The sequence below is a fragment of the Giraffa tippelskirchi genome, chromosome 5 (assembly GCF_054371585.1).
Source record: "Giraffa tippelskirchi isolate mGirTip1 chromosome 5, T2T-mGirTip1v1.2.pri, whole genome shotgun sequence".
NCBI lineage: Eukaryota > Metazoa > Chordata > Mammalia > Artiodactyla > Giraffidae > Giraffa > Giraffa tippelskirchi.
Window position 1 is genome coordinate 43,040,924 of NC_137279.1, and position 21,287 is coordinate 43,062,210.

At 44.2% G+C, this 21,287-nt stretch overlaps 1 long non-coding RNA gene across 1 annotated transcript in view; it reads left to right on the top strand.

Moving 5' to 3' along the window:
• LOC145504707 (uncharacterized) overlaps nt 1-20,353 on the top strand; it is a 48,712-nt gene extending 28,359 nt beyond the window's left edge. Inside the window, exon 4 of the long non-coding RNA XR_014052447.1 lies at nt 19,082-20,353. This is a non-coding gene — a long non-coding RNA (uncharacterized LOC145504707). The remainder of the gene's footprint in view (nt 1-19,081) is intronic.
• The last annotated feature ends 934 nt before the right edge of the window (nt 20,354-21,287 follow it).

A 21,287-nucleotide genomic window follows, 5' to 3' on the forward strand; every position in this document is an offset into this window, starting at 1 on the left:
ACACTTCATGCTCAGGGTGACTGCAGAGAACAGTGTCCTCTCTACCTTCGTGGAAGAATCTCCAAGTCCTGACACAGTCAAACTGACTTTTAATATGCTAAAAGAGGTAAGAAGTTTTTGAAATCTTTCTAATTTGTGAAACCTGATTTCAAAACTTATTGAAAAAACTTAAAAAAAAAAAAAGATTTTTTTTTGAAATAATTTTTACTCTGGGTGTCTAAAGCTGGATATTGAATATTTTTCTTCTTGCATTCCTGTTATGAAAACCTAATACTTCCTGAAGCAAACTGATGCCTCAGATAGCACAATAGGTGTGCCATGGACACACAAAGACAGTAACATGAATGATAGTCATGGCATGGTTAAGAGGAACATGACCAGCTTGTGTTTCAGAAAGATGGCTTTGGTACAGAGAAAATGGGGCTTCCCTGGTGGCTCAGACAGTAAAGAAGCTGACTATAATGCAGTGGGAGATCCAGGTTTGATCCCTGGGTTGGGAAGATCCCCTGGAGGAGGGAATGACCATTCCAGTATTCTTGCCTGGAAAATCCCATGGACAGAGGAGCCTAACAGACTACAGTCCAGGGGCTCTCAAAGAGTTGGACATTACTGAGTGACTAACACTTTTGCTTTTCACATGGAGGATATAAGTAAGTAAGGTTAAGAGTAGAGGCAGCAAGAGCACCTAATGATAGTATTAATGATAATAATAGCTAGCACTGAGTAAATACATGCTACATGCCAAGCATGTGTTTAATGCTCACAACAATCTTACGAAGTAGGTACTGTTAGTGTCCCCTGTTTACAGGTAGAAGACTGAGGCTGGGAGTCTTCTTAACATCCATCACACAGCCAGTAGATGACAGAGCTGGAATTTGAATGCAGGCAGTCTGACTCCAAAATCCATTCTTTTGTAGTAATCTGGGTAAGAGTAATGGTGACTTGGATTTGGGCAAGGGTACCAGGGATGTGGTAGGCAGAATAATGCCCCCTCCATGCTGCCCATATCCTAATCCCTAGAACATGTGACTGTGTTAAGTTATATGGTAAAGGGATGTAAAGGTTGCTGGTGGAAACTTTTAATTCACTTTAAAAATAAGGAGAGTCTCCTGGACTATCTGAGTGGACCCACAGTAATCACAAGAGTCCTTAAAAGTGGAAGAAGGAGGCAAAAGAACAGGATGAGAGGAAGAAATGTGATGGTGGAAGCAACTTCAGTGAGTGCAATGCTGTTGGTTTTGAAGATGGAAGAAGGGGGCCATGAGCCAAGGGTGGCCTTTAGAAGCTGGACAAGGCAAAGAAATAAACTCTCTTCTAGAGCCTATGGAAAGAAATGCAGCCCAGCCAAGACTTTGGTTTTAGTGCAATGAGGTACCTGTCAGAACTCTAACCTACAGAACCATAAGATAACATATCTGTATTCAAGTGGCTTTAAGCCACTAAGTGTGTCTTACATTGTTATAGGAATAGGAAATTAATTCAGGGTTAAAGTCACAGGATTTAGAAATCCAGTAGATAATTAGTGCCCTGACAGTTTTTGTTGGTTTTTAGTCACTAAGTTGTGTACAACTCTTTTGCAACCCTATGGACTATAGCTCTCCAGGCTCCTCTGTCCATTGGATTTCCCAGGCAAGAACACTGGAGTGGGTTGCCATTTCCTTCTCCAGGGAGTCTTTCAGAGCCAGTGATTAAACCTGTGTCTCCTACATCTCCTGCATTGGCAGGTGGATTCTTTACCACTGAGCCACCAGGGAAGCCCAGAAAGTTAGAACTTGAATGATTCCAAGATGAACTAAAAGGAGAGGAAATGAACTTGAAAGGCTCCGTTTATTCTCTGAATCTAAAGCCACTTGACTGATAGCCAATGTTTTCATTCCTCCAAAGCATAGCCCCAACCATTTAGTCCACGTGTACCTTCTGGATTTTTTATGTGACTTCCCTCGTTTGGTCTTTCTACCTGTGTCAACAGCCTCACCAGAAATTCCCTCCATTTTTCCCCCCCTCTCCATCGCTTTTGTCTCATGTTTACTAGACTTAGAGCTTTAGTGGACTAAAAAGCATCATGATCCCACCTTAGGCATATTTTCAGTTCTCTTTTGCTATGTTCTCTCAAGAAATGGACCCAATACACTCTTTGATGAGATTTTACTGAATTAAGAATATGATAATGAGCTGCATAGATACAGACCTTCCCTGGGCAAGCCTCAATCTCAGGCACGAACAAGAACTAGCAGTAAAGTGTGACCCAGAGGGGACCAGTAACCTAGTGAGTGAGGAAGCAGGGGAGCGAGGAAGGCATCAGGAAAAGATGTGTGTCTGTATTTATGTCTTTAGAAAGCATTTCTCATCACACCTCTCCTAGCTTTTCCACCTTTTGATTTTGCAAGCAGAGAAATGTGTGACTAAACAACTATAAACCAGCTCAGGTAGATTGGACAGAAAAAGTGCTTATGCTTTTATACCATCAGAGTCACCTGAGATGACCCCAGTCATGCCTTTTACTTGTCCCATCAAAGGAAAGGAAAAGACATAAAAGAGGAAGGGGAAAGTTATTCAGTTCAGTTCAGTTCAGTTGCTCAGTCATGTCCGACTCTTTGCGACCCCATGGACTGCAGTACGCCAGGCTTCCCTGTCCATCACCAACTCCCGGAGTTTACTCAGACTCATGTATGTCCTTTGTTACCGTTTCCATTGTTTCCCCATCTATTTCCCATGAAGTGATGGGACCAGATGCCATGATCTTAGTTTTCTGAATGTTGAGTTTTAAGCCAACTTTTTCACTCTCTTCTTTTACTTTCATCAAGAAGCTCTTTAGTTCTTCTTCACTTTCTGCCATAAGGGTGGTGTCATCTGCATATCTGAGGTTATTGATATTTCTCCCAGAAATCTTGATTCCAGCTTGTGGTTCATCCAGCCCAGTATTTTGTATCATGTACTCTGAATATAAGTTAAATAAGCAGGGTGACAATATACGCCTTGACATACTCCTTTTCCTATTTGCAACCTGTTGTTCCACGTCCAGTTCTAACTGTTGCTTCCTGACCTGCATACAGATTTCTCAGGAGGCAGGTCAGGTGGCTTGGTATTCCCATCTATTTAAGAATTTTCCAGAGTTTATTGTGATCCACACAGTCAAAGGCTTTGGCATAGTCAATAAAGCATAAGTAGATATTTTTCTGGAACTCTCTTGCTTTTTCGATGATCAGCGGATGTTGACAATTTGATCTCTGGTTCCTCTGCCTTTTCTAAATCCAGATTGAACATCTGGAAGTTCATTGTTCACTTACTGTTGAAGCCTGGCTTGGAGAATTTTGAGCATTACTTTGTTAATGTGTGAGATGTGTGCAATTGTGCAGTAGTTTCAACATTCTTTGGCATTGCCTTTCTTTGGGATTGGAATGAAAACCGATCTTTTCCGGTCCTGTGGCCACTGTTGAGTTTTCCAAATTTGCTGGCATATTGAGTGCAGTACTTTCACAGCATCATCTTCTACAATTTGAAATAGCTCAACTGGAATTCTATCACCTCCACTAGCTTTGTTCATAGTGATGCTTCCTAAGGCCCACTTGACTTCGAATTCTAGGATATCTGGCTCTAGTTGAGTGATCACACCATTGTGGTGATCTGGGTTATGAAGAACTTTTTTATATAGTTCTTCTGTGTATTCTTGCCACCTCTTCTTAGTATCTTCTGCTTCTGTTAGGTCCATACCATTTCTGTCCTTTATTGTGCCCATCTTTGCATGAAATGTTCCCTTGGTATCTCTGGTTTTCTTAAAGAGATCTCTAGTCTTTCCTATTCTATTGTTTTCCTCTGTTTCTTTACATTGATCACCGAGGAAGGCTTTCTTATCTCTCCTTGCTATTCTCTGGAACTCTACATTCAAATGGATATATCTTTTCTTTTCTCCTTTCTGATATTTAAGTGTATTTTGCTAAAGAAGTGAAAGCTTTCATTTAATGGAAATAGATAATAAATTTAATGTCTATTTTGGGATGGGCTAGACAGTAAAGACTCTGCCTGTAATGCACAAGACACGGGTTCAATACCTTGGTAGGGAAGATTCCCTGAAGAAAGGAATGGCTACCCTCTCTAGTATTCTTGCCTAGAGATTCCAAGGACAGAGGAGGCTATTGGGCTATAGTCCATGGGGTCGCAAAGAGTTAGACACAACTGAGCGACTAACAGTATTCACTTTTTTACTTTTTATGTGTAAGTTTGGTTTATATATACAGACAACTGCATCTATTCAAAAAGTAGTTATTGAACTGACTGACAAAATATCGACAACATGGTTCCTGACCTCATAGGACTTGCAATCATTTTTTTAAGCAATTTTCATTTATGATTTCACCTATTTCATTTATTATTTCACCTTTTTCAGAGAAAAAGCATTGTAGCAAACAAATTTGCAAAATCTCAGGTGAGGAAAATGGAAGGAAGTGAGACAGGGTTGTGGATCTTGTATGAAGGAGGGAACATCTGAACTGGACCTTGAAGATGGGCTAGAGGTGGAAAGAAAAACTTAATCATGTGTAAAACCAGGGAAGCAGAATGTTCATGAGGAGGTTGGGAGACTGAAGGTGAGGAGACCAGTTGGCCAAGGGAAGGATGGAAAGAGGGATGCAGGCAGATAAGGAAGGATGCTCACACTTCTCAAAGATGCTGGGAGTGTCAGAAACCACACATAACCACGGTGAGTTTTTCCAGGGTGTCAGTTTCCTCTGAAGTTTTAGAAAAGAAAGTTATGTCTTTTAAGTGGCTTTAAACATTATTTTCATAACAATGAATATACTAGTATGCGTGCATGCCTGCTAAGTCACTTCAGTCATGTCCAACTCTTTGTGACCCTATGAACTGTAGCCCATCAGCCTCCTCTGTCCATGGGATTCTCCAGGCAAGAATATTGGAGATATACTAGTATATCTTTATGCAAATTTTTGCAAGTTTTTTTTTTTTTTAAATAGCTGTGCTGGCTCTTCTTTGCTTTGCACAGACTTTCTCTAGTTATGGTGAGTAAGGGCTACTTTTCATTGAGGTGTGTGGGCTTCTGATTGTGGTGACATCTCTTATTGCAGAGCACAGGCTCGAAGTACAAGGGTTTCTGTAGTTGCTGCACTCAGGCTCAGTAGTTGTAGCCTCCAGGTTTTAGTTGCTCCAAGATAAGTGGAATCTTCCTGGATGAGGGATCGAACCCATGTCCCCTGCATTGGCAGGCAGATTCTTATCTACTGCACCAGCAGGGAACTCCTGCATGAGTTTTTAAGATAAAATCACTTCAAAGAGCTTCATCATCTGCACCAAGACCTCAAACTCTGGATGTTCACCTTCTTAGATTCCTCCTTCTCCTTATTTAACTTGTAAGTTCAGACAAGTGTAACTCCTCACTACTGCCCAGTCTGACTCATCTTCCTGCTCACTGACACTGCTCTTTCTCGGGTGCTTATCACATCTCACTCAGGTTATTGCCATGGATTCCTGGCTGGTCTTGCTGCCTCCCACCTTCCTTCTCCCTCTCCTGCTACACTACTTCTGGGTTATCTTTCTAACATGAAAATGCAATCATTACTACCCCACCGTTAAAACCCTTCCAGCCTCTTCCTTTCACCTTTCCTCTGTGCTCTGGCTACACCACCCCCACCTCCTCACCCCCACCTTCAGAGTTCCCCAGATGGGCTCATCTGTTCTGCACACTCTGTCCTCATCCACCTCCCAGACCCTCATCTTTTGAGAAAACATTTCCTGCAAGCATTTGAACAACTTATCTCTGTATACCACACAGTCCCTGCAGAAACCAAAACCTCAACAAGTTCTCTCCAAGGGACTTTGTTTCCTTCTATTTCTGGGATAACATCCTCCATATTCTGCAGCCCTAAATCCCAGGCTCCTTGATGATGATCAGGAATCTGCCAACATTTTATCACCTGAGAAATAATTCAGAGGCAAAGCCGATAGGGCACCATTTTCTTAAATCTTGTATCTTCCACATGGCCAATCCTCGAAGCACAGATTGTTTAAAACAGCTCATTAAACATTTACTGACTTTCTATGATGTGTCAGGCACTGTTTTAGGGGCTGATGATGAAGAGATAAAGGAGACACAATCCAGTTCTGGAGAAATTAACAGTTTTGTAAGTGTCTCTATTTCTAGCCCATTCCCAGAGTCAAGGAATGTGGCAGCTATCAAGGAACATGGATCTCATCGGACACCCATTGCACCAGGATATAGGCCAAGGAGAGCCCCAAAGAGAAAGCTGCCCAGCTAACGTAACCACATGAAGAGGCCAAGAGATGGTTGTTTGGGCTTGGAGTAGCAGGGCTCCTGATCTCCGGCTCCTCTCTTTACTCTCAGGCAGTGGTCTGTTAACATGGTCTCTCTCAGCGCTGGGCAGGAACAGTCAGGTATTTGGAAGTTAACAACAATGTTATGTCTCTGAAATGAGAACTTTGAATATAAGAAATATCACTTGTGAATTGTAATTAAACCCCAGCACTCTCTTTAGCTTGGGACAGTGTTCAAGGTCATCAATCATCTCTGGCTATTCTTTCCCCAGCTCAGAATAATTCTGATCCCTCCCTCTTCACTTGTACCCACCCCACCCTATCCTTTAATTATTCTATTCCCATGGAATAGGGGCAAAGCTGTTTCTTTTAAGTAGAACAAGATATGTTTCTTTCTCCTTGGGTGTAGTTCACACTGCTTTCTCCATGGTCACAAGAACCCTATTTGACTCCATCCCAAAAGTCTTCCTGGACTCCTTTGTGACTTTTCTAGCACACCACCAAAGGAGCTGTGTCCAAGACAGACATCTGCACCTGATCTTATCTCTCTTGTCTTCCTCATAGTTTTTGAGCTCTTAAAACCTCTATTATGTCTCAGCAATAGAAATGTTATAACATGGATCATGAAAATCTAGTAATTATGAGCAAAACAAGGTTAGAAACAGGTAGCTTTGATCAATCTCCACATAGCTAAATGCTAGGGGAGGGAGAAAAGAGATCCTGGAATCTAAATCCATGGGGTCCAAAAGATTGCCTGAAAAGTATAGGGGACATTGGGAATTGGGTCACAGAACTGGCACACTTGTGCCCTGGAAGCATGCATCTACCAGCTGAAAGACAGAGGTGTTTTATGAGTTTCATGAGAGGCTGCTCTGACAGCTGCCCAAGAATATCTGCCAACTGGGAAACCAGGAGAACTCAAGTTGTTCTACCAGCTCCATCACAAATGTGTGGCCAATACTTCTAAATGAAAGCAAGAGCTTTTGAGTCCTTTGTCAATATCATCTGATTAAATGGCCCACAGTCTCCTCCTTAATGCGAATGTTGACCCATTCAGGACTAAACAGGAGAGTCACGGGTCCTTGTTCCCTCTAATAATCCCTCTCTTTTTTGCCTTTCTATCTTGCACATAGCTCCTAAATTGATTCATTGGTCATGTAAACCCAACAGGACCAAATTCCCAAAGAGCAAACATATGCTTAGTTATCTTTCTGTGTTTCCCCCCAGCAACCAGGGCCACTAGACTCACGGGTCGCCCAATGCTGCTCCTATCACATTACTGACAGCTCCCACTTCCTGACCTGACGATTTCTCATCTTGACCCTCAGCCTTCTCAAACACATTCTTCCGCAGGCTCAGTATTTGCTTAAACAGAAGCATATCTGCTCATTTCAGCTGGCCCAGGACTGTAGACTGACAGGGGTTTATTCTGGACTCATCATAAATGCTTATCCTTTGCACATAATTTTTCACTCAACCATGTATCATCCTCTATTATTCTCCCACAGCCAAGTGCCTTTGTTGGTTCTGCCTCCCAGATAACAAATGGCATGGCGGTAAAGAGTTCTGACTCTGAACTGATATAGGTTCAAATCCTGACTCCCCAGCTTACAGCAGAATAGATAAAAAGTACTGTAGCTCTTTTACAGGACTGCCATGAGATTGCATAAGCTAAAATCAAGACTGCATCTAGACTGCGGTGCCTGGAGCACTACAGGAAGGAAGTCTCTCTAGGTGTCAGCCTTCTAACAATCCCCAAATGGGGATTTCACTTTCTGTTTCCCCCTTTACTACCTAAGCATACAACAGGTGCTGAGCACACAAAAGCTGTTTGATACACACATACTGACCGATTGAATAACTGCCCTAAAGTGGCCACATCCTTCCAGGGCTGATAAAAACATTCAGACGGAGATGCGTTGTTACAAGAATTCAGATGGAAATTCAGATGGAAATGTGTTGTTACAGCTGCTGTTAAAAACTAGGTTTTGGACCATCCTCTGTTGCCCTCTTCTGCTATCTCTAAAGTTACATCGCATTTTCCTTTAAAAGAAGAAAGAATTCCCCGGAGCTGTTCCAGGCAGCATGGCTGCAGCAATGAGTCAGCAGCTCACCCAGGAGCCAGCAGCTCAGGCTTGGTGTTGGCTGGCTATGCTCAGTGAGTCCTGCAGCTGCCATGGCCGCACCCAGAACCCTCTGCAGAAACCCCACCTCCCCCCTCCATGGCCCTGCGGCTGTCTGGGGTGCCTGCCTCATAGAGGTTTGGAGCATAGATAGCTTGACACTGCTGAGGGTGCAAAAGAGTTGCTTCATTTCAGCCACCTGGCCCCCAAAGCTTAGAGTTAAGGAATCAGAGCATGTTTCTGCCAAACAAAATCTTCCACAGGGCAGCCTGCTGACCATCTGGATACCGGCGGCAAAGCAAATGCAAAACTTGTGACCCTCTGTCTGAAAAGTATACTTTTCACTACTGACTGTGTCCGGCCAAACCTTAAGCAGAGGGAAGGGGAGCCCTTCTGTGAGCCCCTTAGGGCCTACATTTGCATATTTGAGCTGAAGGGGAAGCACAGACTTCATTTCCTCTTGGCAAGTCAATGAGCTCCTTGAAAGCAAAGACTGTGTTGGGCTCCAGCATCATCCTCGGTGCCTAGACTATGCACAGTAGGTGATCAATCAGTATTTGACGGCCAATGATGGTTGATGAACCGCCAAGCCTATTAAGATTAAGTAGGAGTGTAATGTTGCACTTCCCACTCCCACCCAACCTGTCCTCCATCTTGTCTCCCCTCTCTTCACCTCTGCCAAATGTTTCCAGCGCCCCAGGAGCAAAGAAGAGCTCACTCTCTCTCCGCATGGGAAACTTGGTTTGTTAAAGTTGCTCCCCAGAAGCCAGGAGATGTGGGTTTTCATGCAAGGCACATGGCTATTAATAGCAACTACATGAAGAGAATAAACATACAGATGCTGGTTATGATGCTTCTGAAGAAAGGACCTCAATTCCCAGAAGGGTGACAGTGGCATGGCTTTTTCCACTTGGTGTGGCCAGTGTGGGCTTTAGTGATTAAAATAGAAATCAACAATAAGGGGTTTTTTCAGTCCCCAAGAATGCATGTTTCTATCCCGCCTTATTTGAGAATCTCTCTTTTGTCTCTCTCTCTGTCTGTCTGTCTCTCTCTGTCCCTCTCTCTCACACACACACCTATGCTATTAAATGTGGGGTTAGAAGAGACCTTAGCAATTAACTACTGCTGGTGATCAAAGTGAGGCTAAGGACTAAAGAAAAGAATTTGCCTAAAATCAGACAGCTAGTTAGTATCCTTACCAGGTTTCTGAATTCCAATCCAATGATCTTTTCACACCATCATGAGATTATTTTGTCTTGTGTTTTATTTGCTTGCTTGCTTCTGCTTACTATGTCTTGAAAGGAGACCCAATCTAGATTTTTTTTTTCTTCTCTGAAAAATTTTAACAGTTCCCAGGTAAAGCCCAGGTCACCCAAGTGAGAGATTTCCCCAGCATCCTCCCTCCCTTATGTTATACTTAGTGTTTCATTTTGAAGGGAGTGGGTTTCATTGAGTTTTTAAATGTTCCCCATGGGACACTGTCTCACCCAACACAGCAAGAAGACCTAGTCCCCTCACTTGCCCTTATGATAAGTGATAAGTATGCTTGGCTCATCCAGAAATGGCCTGACTCCTCCCTGTCATGATCTAAATGTGCAGTCATTTGTGACACTGAAGATTTCCCTGCTAATGCAGCCACTGGTGCTAAGGTCAGAGAAGGGGGCTGTGCCTATGCACATTCGCTTTGGTAGGTGCTGCAGCTCAAGCCCACTGGAGCCTGCAAGGCACATTTAGCTGAGGGGATAGTTAAGCCTAGGGGGCAGTCCTGACAAGCCATTTTACCCAGGCCCCTTGGATGCCTGCAGACTGCAGAGATTTCACTCTACTTGCATCCCTGGCTCTGTCTACATAGAAGCCAAGCGGCGGACATCAATTTGTTTCAGGAGAAAGAGCGCCACCTTCTGGCCTCAAACTATCTCTGTCTACAGTAATGCTGCTTCTTGAAAACCGCAGTGCTGCTATTTTCAAGCTGCTCAGCGCCTGAAGGGGTCAGCTCCCCAACAGGAAGGGGAAAACAGGCCACCTGTAAAACTGGTACCAATTCCCCCATGTCAGACAGTGAGCCAGTGACCTCTCCCAAAAAACTTTGGCAGAGCCTTTGTAGCACATGTCTTTCTCCTTCCTTACTGTGTCTTTCTCCTCTCTGACCCAGAATAGAAAGACGGTCCAGGGACTTCTAGTTCAGCTAAGGATTCCAACGATGAAGAGGCTGCCCCAGGTCTCACAGTAGCCCCCTTTTATTCCCACACAGACTTCTTTTACAACAAGTAAAGGTAAATGTCTCTCTCTGTGCCTGCTGTAGAAATTTTGCAGCCGAAGTTTCTTCGCTTCTGCTTTGCTACAAGCCTCTCTCCCCTCTGCACTAAACTTTGTAATGCAGCTCTTTGTGTTCACATGTGATCGCTCCTATTAGAGCCCAGGTCCCAGGAAAGGAGGTTCAATATCCAAGTCTTTGCTTCCAGGAGGACTTCCTGCCAGTAAACCAGATAGGAACCAGCTCCCCACTTTGATTTCTCAAGGGCCTCTGAAATCAAATTCACTCTCCTGGCCCCTTAAAAATTTCAGCAGAAATCATATTGCAATATATAAATATATTAAATAAACACATTGTACACTTTAAACTTATGCAATGTTATCTATCAGTTATATCACTATATATTACAATTATTTTTATTAATAAGTAGATAAGATTTTTAGCTGGAGTTTCAATATCAAAGTCTAAAAAAGTAATAGAATGAATAGACAGAAAAGTAGAAAGATATAGTAGACCTGAAAAGCACTATGAACCAATTTCACATAACTAAGATTTATACAATCTTCACACAACAGTAGGATACAAATTCTACTCAAGGTCCTATAGACTAAAAACCAGGAGACACTGGAACATATCCAGGGACATAAAATCAGGTGCAAAAATTTCATGGTCTAAAGGTATTGAAATCATGCAGAGTCTGTTCTCTTCAGTTCAGTTCAGTCGCTCAGTCGTGTCCGACTCTTTGCGACCCCATGAACTGCAGCACGCCAGCCCTCCCTGTCCATCACCAACTCCTGGAGTTTACCCAAACTCATGTCCATTGAGTTGGTGATGCCATCTAACCATCTCATCCTCTGTCATCTCCTTCTCCTCCTGCCTTCAATCTTCCCCAACATCAGAGTCTTTTCAAATGAGTCAGCTCTTCACATCAGGTGGCCAAAATATTGGAGTTTCAGCTTCAACATCAGTCCTTCCAATGAACACCCAGGACTGATTTCCTTTAAGATGGACTGGTTGGATCTCCTTGCAGTCCAAGGGACTTTCAAGAGTCTTCTCCAACACCACAGTTCAAAAGCATCTGTTCTCTTACCACTGTGGAATTATGTTAGAAATCAATATCAAAAGATATTTGAAAATAATCCACGTATTTTCAAGGCAATGTGACATTTGCCAAGAGATCTTTGACTTAGCCATTGAAAGCTGCAATAAAGTTAAAAGACTGAAAAAACACAGAGAGTGATTGCAGAGAAGAAAGCATTTAAATGAGAAATTAATATCAAGGATACTTTGAGAACCCCATGTGTTTGAAAATTAAATGTCCACTTTCAAAGGATGGGTGTATCTAAGAAGCCATAGCAAGAAAAATTAGAAAATATCTGCAACAGAATAAAAATGGAAAGAGAATTTATCAGAATTTGCTGCATGCAGCTAACAGAGGAACCTGGCAAGCTACAGTCCATGGGGTTGCAAAAGAGTCAGACACGACAGACATAAACAACAACAACAATTACACCACTCATGAAAATTAACTCTAAATGGATTAAAGGCTTAAATGTAAGATCTGAAACTGCATCTACCTTGAACTCACACAATATTATATAATCAATTATACATCAATAAAGCTATAGTGAAGGACAGGGAAGCCTGGCGTGCTGCAGTCCATGGGGTGGCAAAGAGTTGGATACAACTTTGCAGCTGAACAACAAAAAAGCTAGAAAAATACAAATGAAAAATTAAAAATAAAAAATATTTTTTAAGTTAGGCATAAGCAAAACCCAGGCCATTGGCCCCACCCCTGGAGTTTGTCTGCAGGTATCTGGACCACTGCCCTCACTAGAGAATGGGGCCAGCAGTGCTTTCCTGGTCAGATTCCAGCTCCATTAATCCACCTCTTTGCAGCCTCTGCATGCTGAAAGACTCTTCCTCTCCTGCACTATTCCAACGTGCACAATTACCAGGGTTTATGAAGCCAGCCAAGTGGCGGAGGCTTTCTGTGGCAGGTCCTATAGGTCAGCTGGGAGAGGGGCCTCCAGCCCCCAGTGCTGAGGGCTGCTGTGAGCAGACCATAGCCAGCAGTCCTGGTTGTCTTGCCAACAGCACCCCCTTCAGGGTTAAAATGATTTTCTTCTGATGCTCAAAGGCAACCAGACTCTCCGTGGGTGTAAGTTTGGCATGCACAGTTGGCAGGGAGGGTGGATTTCTCAGGGACCTGCCATTACTCACTCTCCATGCCCAGCCCACCCTGTGCTGAAGCAGTGGAACCTTCCCTTTGTCAGGCAGGGAGGACATCCATTAGTCAAGCATGAGGTAGTGAGCAGTGGGGAAGATAGGGGTGGTGTTTCCAAGGAGCGGGCTGGCTGGCAGGTGAACCATCTGGAGACACTTGAGGGCAGGTAGCTCTATTCTGCCCACACAACATCACTGAAGAACCTATTTGGGTGTTCACACCTGAAATAGGCTAAGGAAGACATTTAGCAGAATGTCGATGCCACCTAGACTGGCACCTCGGACAAGCTCTGGAATGGAGCTCAGAGGATGAAACAATGCATTCTCAAGCAGGACCCTCTGCCCCTACAGCCTGAATCTACAGTATCAGTCTCAGTTTCAGCAGAGTCATGCTGCTGCTGCGCACGCGCTTATGAGCTTTGTCGTGTCCAACTCTTGCCACCCCATGGACTGTAGCCCACCAGGCTCCTCTGTCCATGGGATTTTTCAGGCAAGAACACTGGAGTGGGTTGCCATTTCCTCCTCCAGGGAATCTTCCCAACTCAGGGATCAAACCTTCATCTCCTGTGTCTCCTACATTGCAGGCAGATTCTTTACCCACTAAACCATCGAGGAAGACAACCAGAAAATGGCCTAACGCACAGCTCATAGCTAGGGCTTCCTTGGTAGCTCAGATGGTAAAGAATCCGCCTGTAATGTGGAAGACCTGGGTTCAATCCCTGAGTGGGGAAGATCTTCTGGAGAAGGGAACAGCTACCCACTCTGGTATTCTGGCCTGGAGAATACCATGGACTGTATAGTCCATGGGGTCGCAAAGAGTCGGGCACGACTGAGCGACTTTCACAGCTCACAAGTATGTTGTCAGCCTCTATCACCTTGAGATAGAGAAGCTCTTTAATTATTGCAAGAGTTAGGGCTACTTTGAAACTACATTTTGTAAATAACGTTTTATTTCAATCTCTTGATTGTTTTAATAAAGCTATAACCTTCTAAGGCCAATTATTTTTTAAGTCCCAAAGGTTCTTAACCCAGGGCACGTTGAATACTCAGTGCATCACAATAGCTGTGTCCCCAGAGATGCTCAGGCTACAGTTTTGGTTCTTATTCTTCATGCAGGAATCATATGCTGCCTGTTCAACTTAATCATGAACACAAATGCTGACTGCAACTGTGAAGGTCATGGAAAAATATATGGCGCTAGTGGTAAAGAACTCGCCTGACAATGCAAGAGACATAAGAGACTCAGGTTCAATCCCTGGGTTGGGAAGAGCCCCTGGAGGAGGGCATGGAAGCCCACTCCAGTATTCCTGCCTGGAGAATTCCATGGACAAAGGAGCCTGGCGAGCTATGGCCCATAGGGTTGCAAAGAGTTGGACATGACTGAAGCGACACACAGGAAGGTCACAATTATAGATTCTCAAACATTGGTGGTTCCTTCAATTACCAAGAACACTTGTTAAAATTAGAACTGCCAATCTATTAACCCCTACAACTGCTACATCTGAATCTATGAGGGTGAGTAGTTTTAATAAGTTCTAAAATGTTTCTGATGTACCACAGATTTTGAGAACTGCTCTCTGGTCCCTTGCTACTTTAAGCATTGTCTGTGGACCAGCTATCAACACCTAGAAAAAACATGTTAGAACAGCAAACCTCAGGCCCTTCCTCAGACCTGTTGAATTAGATTTTAAACTTTAATAAGAGCCCACGGGGCTCATCTTCACACTGGAGTGTGAGAAGCACTGCCCTAGGAGGCTATGACCTCCTGGCAAGGGAGGTTAAGGTCCTGAGGGATGGGTAGAATGCAGAGCTGTGCCAGAGGAGCAGGTAGTTGGTCAGGAGTCCCTAAGCAACCTTGAATGTCCTCTTTTCACCCACTCCTGCATTTTTGCCATAGTCACTGACATCAGGGATCCAGAGATGATTAAGGGGATAAACTCCAGACATGGTGTCACACTCAAGCCTGGGTCCAAATTTCAGTTCTGCTACTTCTAGCAGGGCAGTCCTAGGAAAATAACAATGTCTCTGATTCTTCGTTCTCTCATCTTGAAAGCAAAGTGCATCTCCAAAGGTCCTCCCAGATGGTATCCTCAACCATTTCACATATACGGAGAGTCACAGTTGAAAGAGACTTTAGACGACCTGGTCTGAATTACTTACTTGCTGTCTTCATTTTATACATGGAGAACTTGGGTCAACCAGGCAAGTTAAACTGTTATTCCGCCTCATGAAGTGGCAGAGCTCTGGCTAGAACCAGAACTCCCAGGCTGTATGAGGTGGGGTTTGTAACACACAGAGACCGGGGCATCACTTCAATGTTGGACGATCTGGGAAACACACTCTGAGAAAAATATTTGCATGCAGGAAATTTACTGGAGGTGCTCTCCCTTTAAGGGAGTAAGAGAAGCAAGGTAAGGGAGAAGGAGAAGTTGAATCATATAGAAAGTTCAGGAGCTGGGCTTCCCTACAGTTATCCTGAATCGAGACAAAGAACCAGTCCAGATTCCACACCAACCAGTTGCTCCTTCCTTTTGGGAGGAGCTTTGACCTTTGGCTACCTTCAGATGAGGGACATTCTTAGAGAAGGCTCTGATCTGAGTCATTAGTAGCCAATACTCCCAACGCTTGAGAGAATAAGTACTTCAGTTCCATATACTACTTCTAATATTCCATATTGGGCATCCCAGGTGGCTCAGCAGTAAAGAACCCACCTGCCAGTGCAGGAGACACAGGAGACACGAGTTCCATCCCTGAGTTGGGAAGATCCCCCGGAGGAGGAAGTGGCAACCCACTCCAGTATTCTGGCCTGAAAAAATCCCATGGACAGAGGGCTACAGTCCGTGGTGTCACAGAGAGCCGGACATGACTGAGCGACTGAGCACATGTTCCCTATCGGAATTCTGGGCAGCATACCAGAGCATCCAACAGCAGTGCCTCTTTGCGTATATATCACCACTTGCATATTCTAAGTGTGCCCTTCTGGGACCCAGATCTGTGCTATTCTGGTTACTCCATTCACCGGAGAAAACCATCAGAGAAAGATTAGTGGGAAAAACCACCATTACCACACCCAATCTTGAGACTGCAAATGACTCTCCCATCTCCCTCCTCTATGGTTCATTCTGGATTCCTCTCACCCTAGGCCAACACCTTTGTTTTTCTAGGTAACTGACCAGGTAAGTGACCCAGGCCCTCATCCCTAAAGAGACCACACCCTGGTCACCACACCTGTCTCCCGCCATGATTGTCATAGTTATCCTCATATTGGGCAGGGGAGTACCAAGAGATGCCCCCATGGACCAAGTGATTGCCAAACATACCCTTCTCTGCCCCTTTATATAACAACAGCCTACTTCCTCCTGATTATCAGGGTCAATGACTCCTGCCAGTATGGTGACTTCTTTCCTCACCTACTAATCTCTTGGTACAAGGAGCCAAAAGAGGCCAGATGGCAATGACAGCTTAACGTATAACAAGCTCTTATTGTATGTTCTGATGAAAGCATCCCCTACTGGAAACCAGCACCCTTAGACCCATGGAGTCTACACTGTGGGGCTGGGGAGCACAAATCACAGATGAGTCAGTGGGAAGGGGAGTAAGCAGGACCTCGCCTACTTTACCCTTTGTTTCCTGATCCCTATAGTCTATCTTGTGGGGGGTAGTGTGTGCCATGTGGATTTCCTTGATCCCTGCCACCAGGGGACCACCACCCATTGCTCAGATACTGAGGTGGCTGAAGAAACAGAGGCTGACTGATGTTAACGGGCCGAGTCATTTCATTAACTTAGCTACTTAGTGCCTCTCCCACCATGGCTGCTCTCCATGTGCTGCTCTCTTTTAAGGGTTTTTTTTTTGTTTTTTTTTTTTGGATGTGCTGGGTCTTTGTTGCTTTTCGGACTTTTGTTGCAGAGAGTGAGGCTACTCTCTGGTTGTGGTCAAAGGCTTCTCACTGCGGTGGCTTCTCTTGTTGTGGAGCATGGGCTCTAGGACACTTGGGCTTCAGTAGTTGTGGCTCGTGGGCTCTGTAGTTGTGAATCCCAGGCTCTAGAGCACAGGCTTAATAGTTGTGGCACATGGGCTTAGTTGCTCCATGGCCTGTGGGATCTTCCTGGCCCATGGGATCTTCCTGGTCCAGGGACCAAACCTGTGTCTCCCACATTGGCAAGCAGATTCTTTACCACTGGGCCACCAGGAAAGCCCTCTCCAGTGATGTTAATATGCTATGCATAAATCCAGACACTTTATGCCCACTCTCGGAGGTCCACTCACACACCTCTTCCCCAGCTCCTATGCGTTCGATCTTGTAACCTTTTTGTATCCAAGCTCCTGACCCTTAACCAAACACTATTCTTCAGGAGTCTAGGTCTGTTATTCCTTTGGTCCACTTCCCTTCCTGCACAGAGTGGATGGCCAGGACTACCACTCCAGTTTCTGCCTTTTGAGAAGATTTCATCTCCTCTCTCTTTATGAACTACTAGCAAGTAGGACTGTGGTTCACAGCAGTCCACTTTCAGCCTTCACCCACAAATAAAGGCAACCCATCTGTGACCCAAACATGACATTTTCCTCCTCCATAAACTATGGATAATGGAGGCTCCACTGGAGCCACAAGGATGGCTGTCAGCTGAAGGAGATGTAATTATAGTCGTGACACAAAAGTCTGAGCCATCTGTTCATGGACCTTCCAGTGATCTCTGGCCCTGCCTGTGCTTGATATTGGATGAGCCACTTGCATTTTACAGATCCACTTGAAACAACAGTTCAACTGCAAGCATTTCCTGAAGAGGAACTCAGCTATGACTCAGTAGCAGCCAACACTCTGGCAACTGGGTGAATAAGTACCTAAAGGGGAAATATGAACAAAGCTCAACCAAATCCACTCTAGCATCAAATTAAATTGTCATAGTAAACCTGTGAAGAAGCTAGAGAGGGTGTTAGTACCCCTATTTTGCAGATAAAGAACCTGAAGTATCTCATGTCTCAAGATTAAACAACTGCGGCAAATCAATTCATCATTAGAACTACAGTCCCTCAAGCAGCACTGTCCAATAGAAATGTAATATGAGCCACAGGTCCAATTTTACATTAAAAGTTGTTAAAAGATACAAGTGGAATTAATTTTAGTAATAGAGTGCATGGAAACCAGGAGCTCCAAAATATTATCAATTCAACGTGTAGTAGGTACTACAAATTAATGAGACATTTTACATTCTTTTTATGGCACTGAACCTTTGAAATCTGACATATGTTTCCTGTTCATAATACACCTCAATTTGAACTAGCCACATTTCAAGTGTTCAGAAGCCACATGTGACAGCTGTATCAGAAGCCACGGCTTAGATTCTATCCAACTCTCTTTCTCATTCTCTCTGAGCTAGTCCTTCTGAATTGGCAGGACTTAAATAAAGCCTTGGAGGGAGATGTCTGGGCAGTAACCCTGCCTTTGGTGGAATTCTATCTCCTTGCCACTTACAAAGCTTCCAGAACGCTCACTCCCTTGGCACAACATGTTCTGCTGTCCCCATTTAGCTTCGCAGGTGTTGCTGCCACTTGCTGGGAAGGTTCAATTTGAAAAGCCAAAAAAAAAAAGTAGTGATAGAAAATGTTTAACTCCATCTCTGTGTGTACCCTGTAATTTAATGCTAAATCCAGCTCAATTTGGTTTCTGTGGCAACAGAGAGAACCAGTTCTCTATGGCTCATATGTCAGATTTCTAAATGCAGGGTGCCTACCACATGCCCAACATCCCAAACATCTGAGCTCTGATGTTCTCAGAAGCCCTTGATTCTCAGCTTGGGCCACAGGTACAAGGATGCAGTATGGAAGCTTCTGTTAGAGTCTTTACTCAACCTAGAAAATGTAGAAAAGGGTAGATTAGGGAGCTTTCAAGCCTAGAAATCTTCAGAGATGGGAAAGCTCCTTAACTGGTTTGAGAAGACTTGGGAGAGGGTCTTGGTGAAGACCAAAGGAGGTCTTAGACCTGATGTAGTCATTGGTAACCCTTAGCAGAAGCCTTAGCAGAGTACATGTTCTGTATGAATGGACCCCTGGGGGCAGTCATGAGCCCTCAAAAGTAAATATGCTTTCCTTCATGTCCTTCCTCTCAGCAAGTAGCATGCATGGGACTGGGGAAGAGTGGGTTTATACCCTGGCTCTAGCATTGACTTTGATACATGAGATGTCTCCTTGCCCCTAGGTCCAGAGATATGGAACCATCCTAGAAAATCCTCTGCCATCCTGGCCAAAGCCCCAAGATTGGAGTGAATTTCTAAAGCCCCTCCTCCTTTCAGTACTGAGTTTTTTCTCCTTGGATGCTGAAACTGAAGCTCCAATACTTCGACTACATGATGCAGAGAACTGACTCACTAGAAAAGACCCGCATGCTTGGGAAGCTTGAAGGCAAGAGGAGAAGGGGACAACAGAGGATGAGATGGTTGGATGGCATCACCAATTCAATAGACATGAGTTTGAGAAAGCTTTGGGAGATGGTGAAGGACGGGGAAGTCTGGCATGCTGCAGTCCATGGGGTCGCAAAGAGTCGGACACGACTGAGCCACTGAACAACAACAACAACAGAACCCCAGAACTGACTGGTTTCCTTAGAAGCCTCTAGAGCAGTGATTTCAAGAGATTTTTTAACCACCACTCACAATACAAAATGCCAGTAACACCATGATCCAGGACATTGGTCTACTCACATTCCCAATGAGTTCCTCCAATCTATTTTCCACACCCATTCTATCCAGAGTGAGATTTCCAGAGCACACATTGTATCAACAGAAAATTCCCTGGTTGCCTCTCATTATTCTCAGAGAAGAATCAACCCCATCAACTTGGCTGAGGAAACCCAACAGGACCTGGGCCCCACCTGCTTCAGTCTCCTCCACACCCTCACACTCACCATGCTCCCTCACATTGCACAAGCTCTTCCCTCTGTCTAACATGTTCTTCCACCCCTTACCTTCAACCTGATTAACCTCTAGCCATCCTTCAGGTCTCAGCTCAGCCATCCTGACTTCTCTGGCCAGGTGCAATTTTTTGTTTATGAGCATTAAATATGTCTCCTTCAACACACAGGTCACCATCGCAATTTTGCATTTGTTGGCATGACTGTGTATCATCTAGCTCTCCCACTGAACTTTAAACTCTGAAGAGCAAGAATATTTTCTCATTTTCCCCAGCATTGTATCCAGGTGCCTATTACATTGCTTGGCATAAAGTAAAAGTTCAATAAATATATGTCACATAAATGAACAAACAAATAAATTTCAAGTGACAGCCCCTGACAATTGGTAAATTTTCATAGAGTTCTCTGTTGAAAAGACTTCGAACGCCAAGAAGACTGGGCTGAGTTTCAAAGAGTGTTACAACTGATCTACAATGGCTACCACAGCCCCCTGACGAGAGAATAGCAGCATGAGTTCCGATTATTTGCCCTTGTAATAAAGAGTGTGACTTTCTCAGAAAAGGCTTGATGCTGAGCAATTTTTTTAGGTTGGCCAAGTGTTGGCATGCATGCTCAACACCCATCCAAAGCCTCCTGGCATTCCCTGGAGCTCCTCAGATCACTTTAGATTTTAAATTCTCCACCTGAAATAACCTTTCATCTTTGGGTCACCAAACCTGCTTCCCAAGGAGATCAAGGCAAGAGAGTCTAATCTTTACAAAGTATGTTCCTGACATCAGCAGGAGGACTAACGCAATGTGGCTGCATTCCCCAGAACTAAACAAAGCAGGGCTGCCCAGCTCCAAGGTGTCAACTCTACCCTGAAGGACGAACAGTATCAACACAACAAGGTGGTCCACGAGCCCCCTCCCCACCTTCCACCTATCCAGGACTGGATGGGAAAGCAGATATCATTTCCTGATTGACAGACCAGGAGTCTGTCCCAGCTACAGAATCATCCCATTATTTGGCTCAGGAAAGGTGAAAGGGGGCACCAAGCGTCCAGGGAAAGAGTCCGCTAATCCATGATAGGAGAGCATTTTGTTAGGGTTTTTTCTTTCTTTCTTTACTAGTTATAATAAAGATTAATGTGGTACAGTGCTTGTCACAGAAGAATTCTAGAAAAATTAAGGGCATTTATTTGTCCTTATCAGTGCTTCTAGATCTGATTAATTCAGCCTGAGATGCTGCTGCCTTAGAGACCCTGTCATCTTTTGCTGCATTGATGAAAATATAGCATTTCCATGCCACGATGGCAGAGCCTTTCTTGTGCTCTGCAGTACAGACCATATCTGGAGTTTTGTGTCTATTTCTGAGCTCGGCATTTATAATCTATCAAGTGTCAGTGTCACCTTCTTCCCATCCATATTATAAATACTGCAGGGCAGAGGCTATGTTCTGAATAGCTCTGCAGATTTAATTTACGCTCCCTATCCACAAGGTGGGCATCCTACAA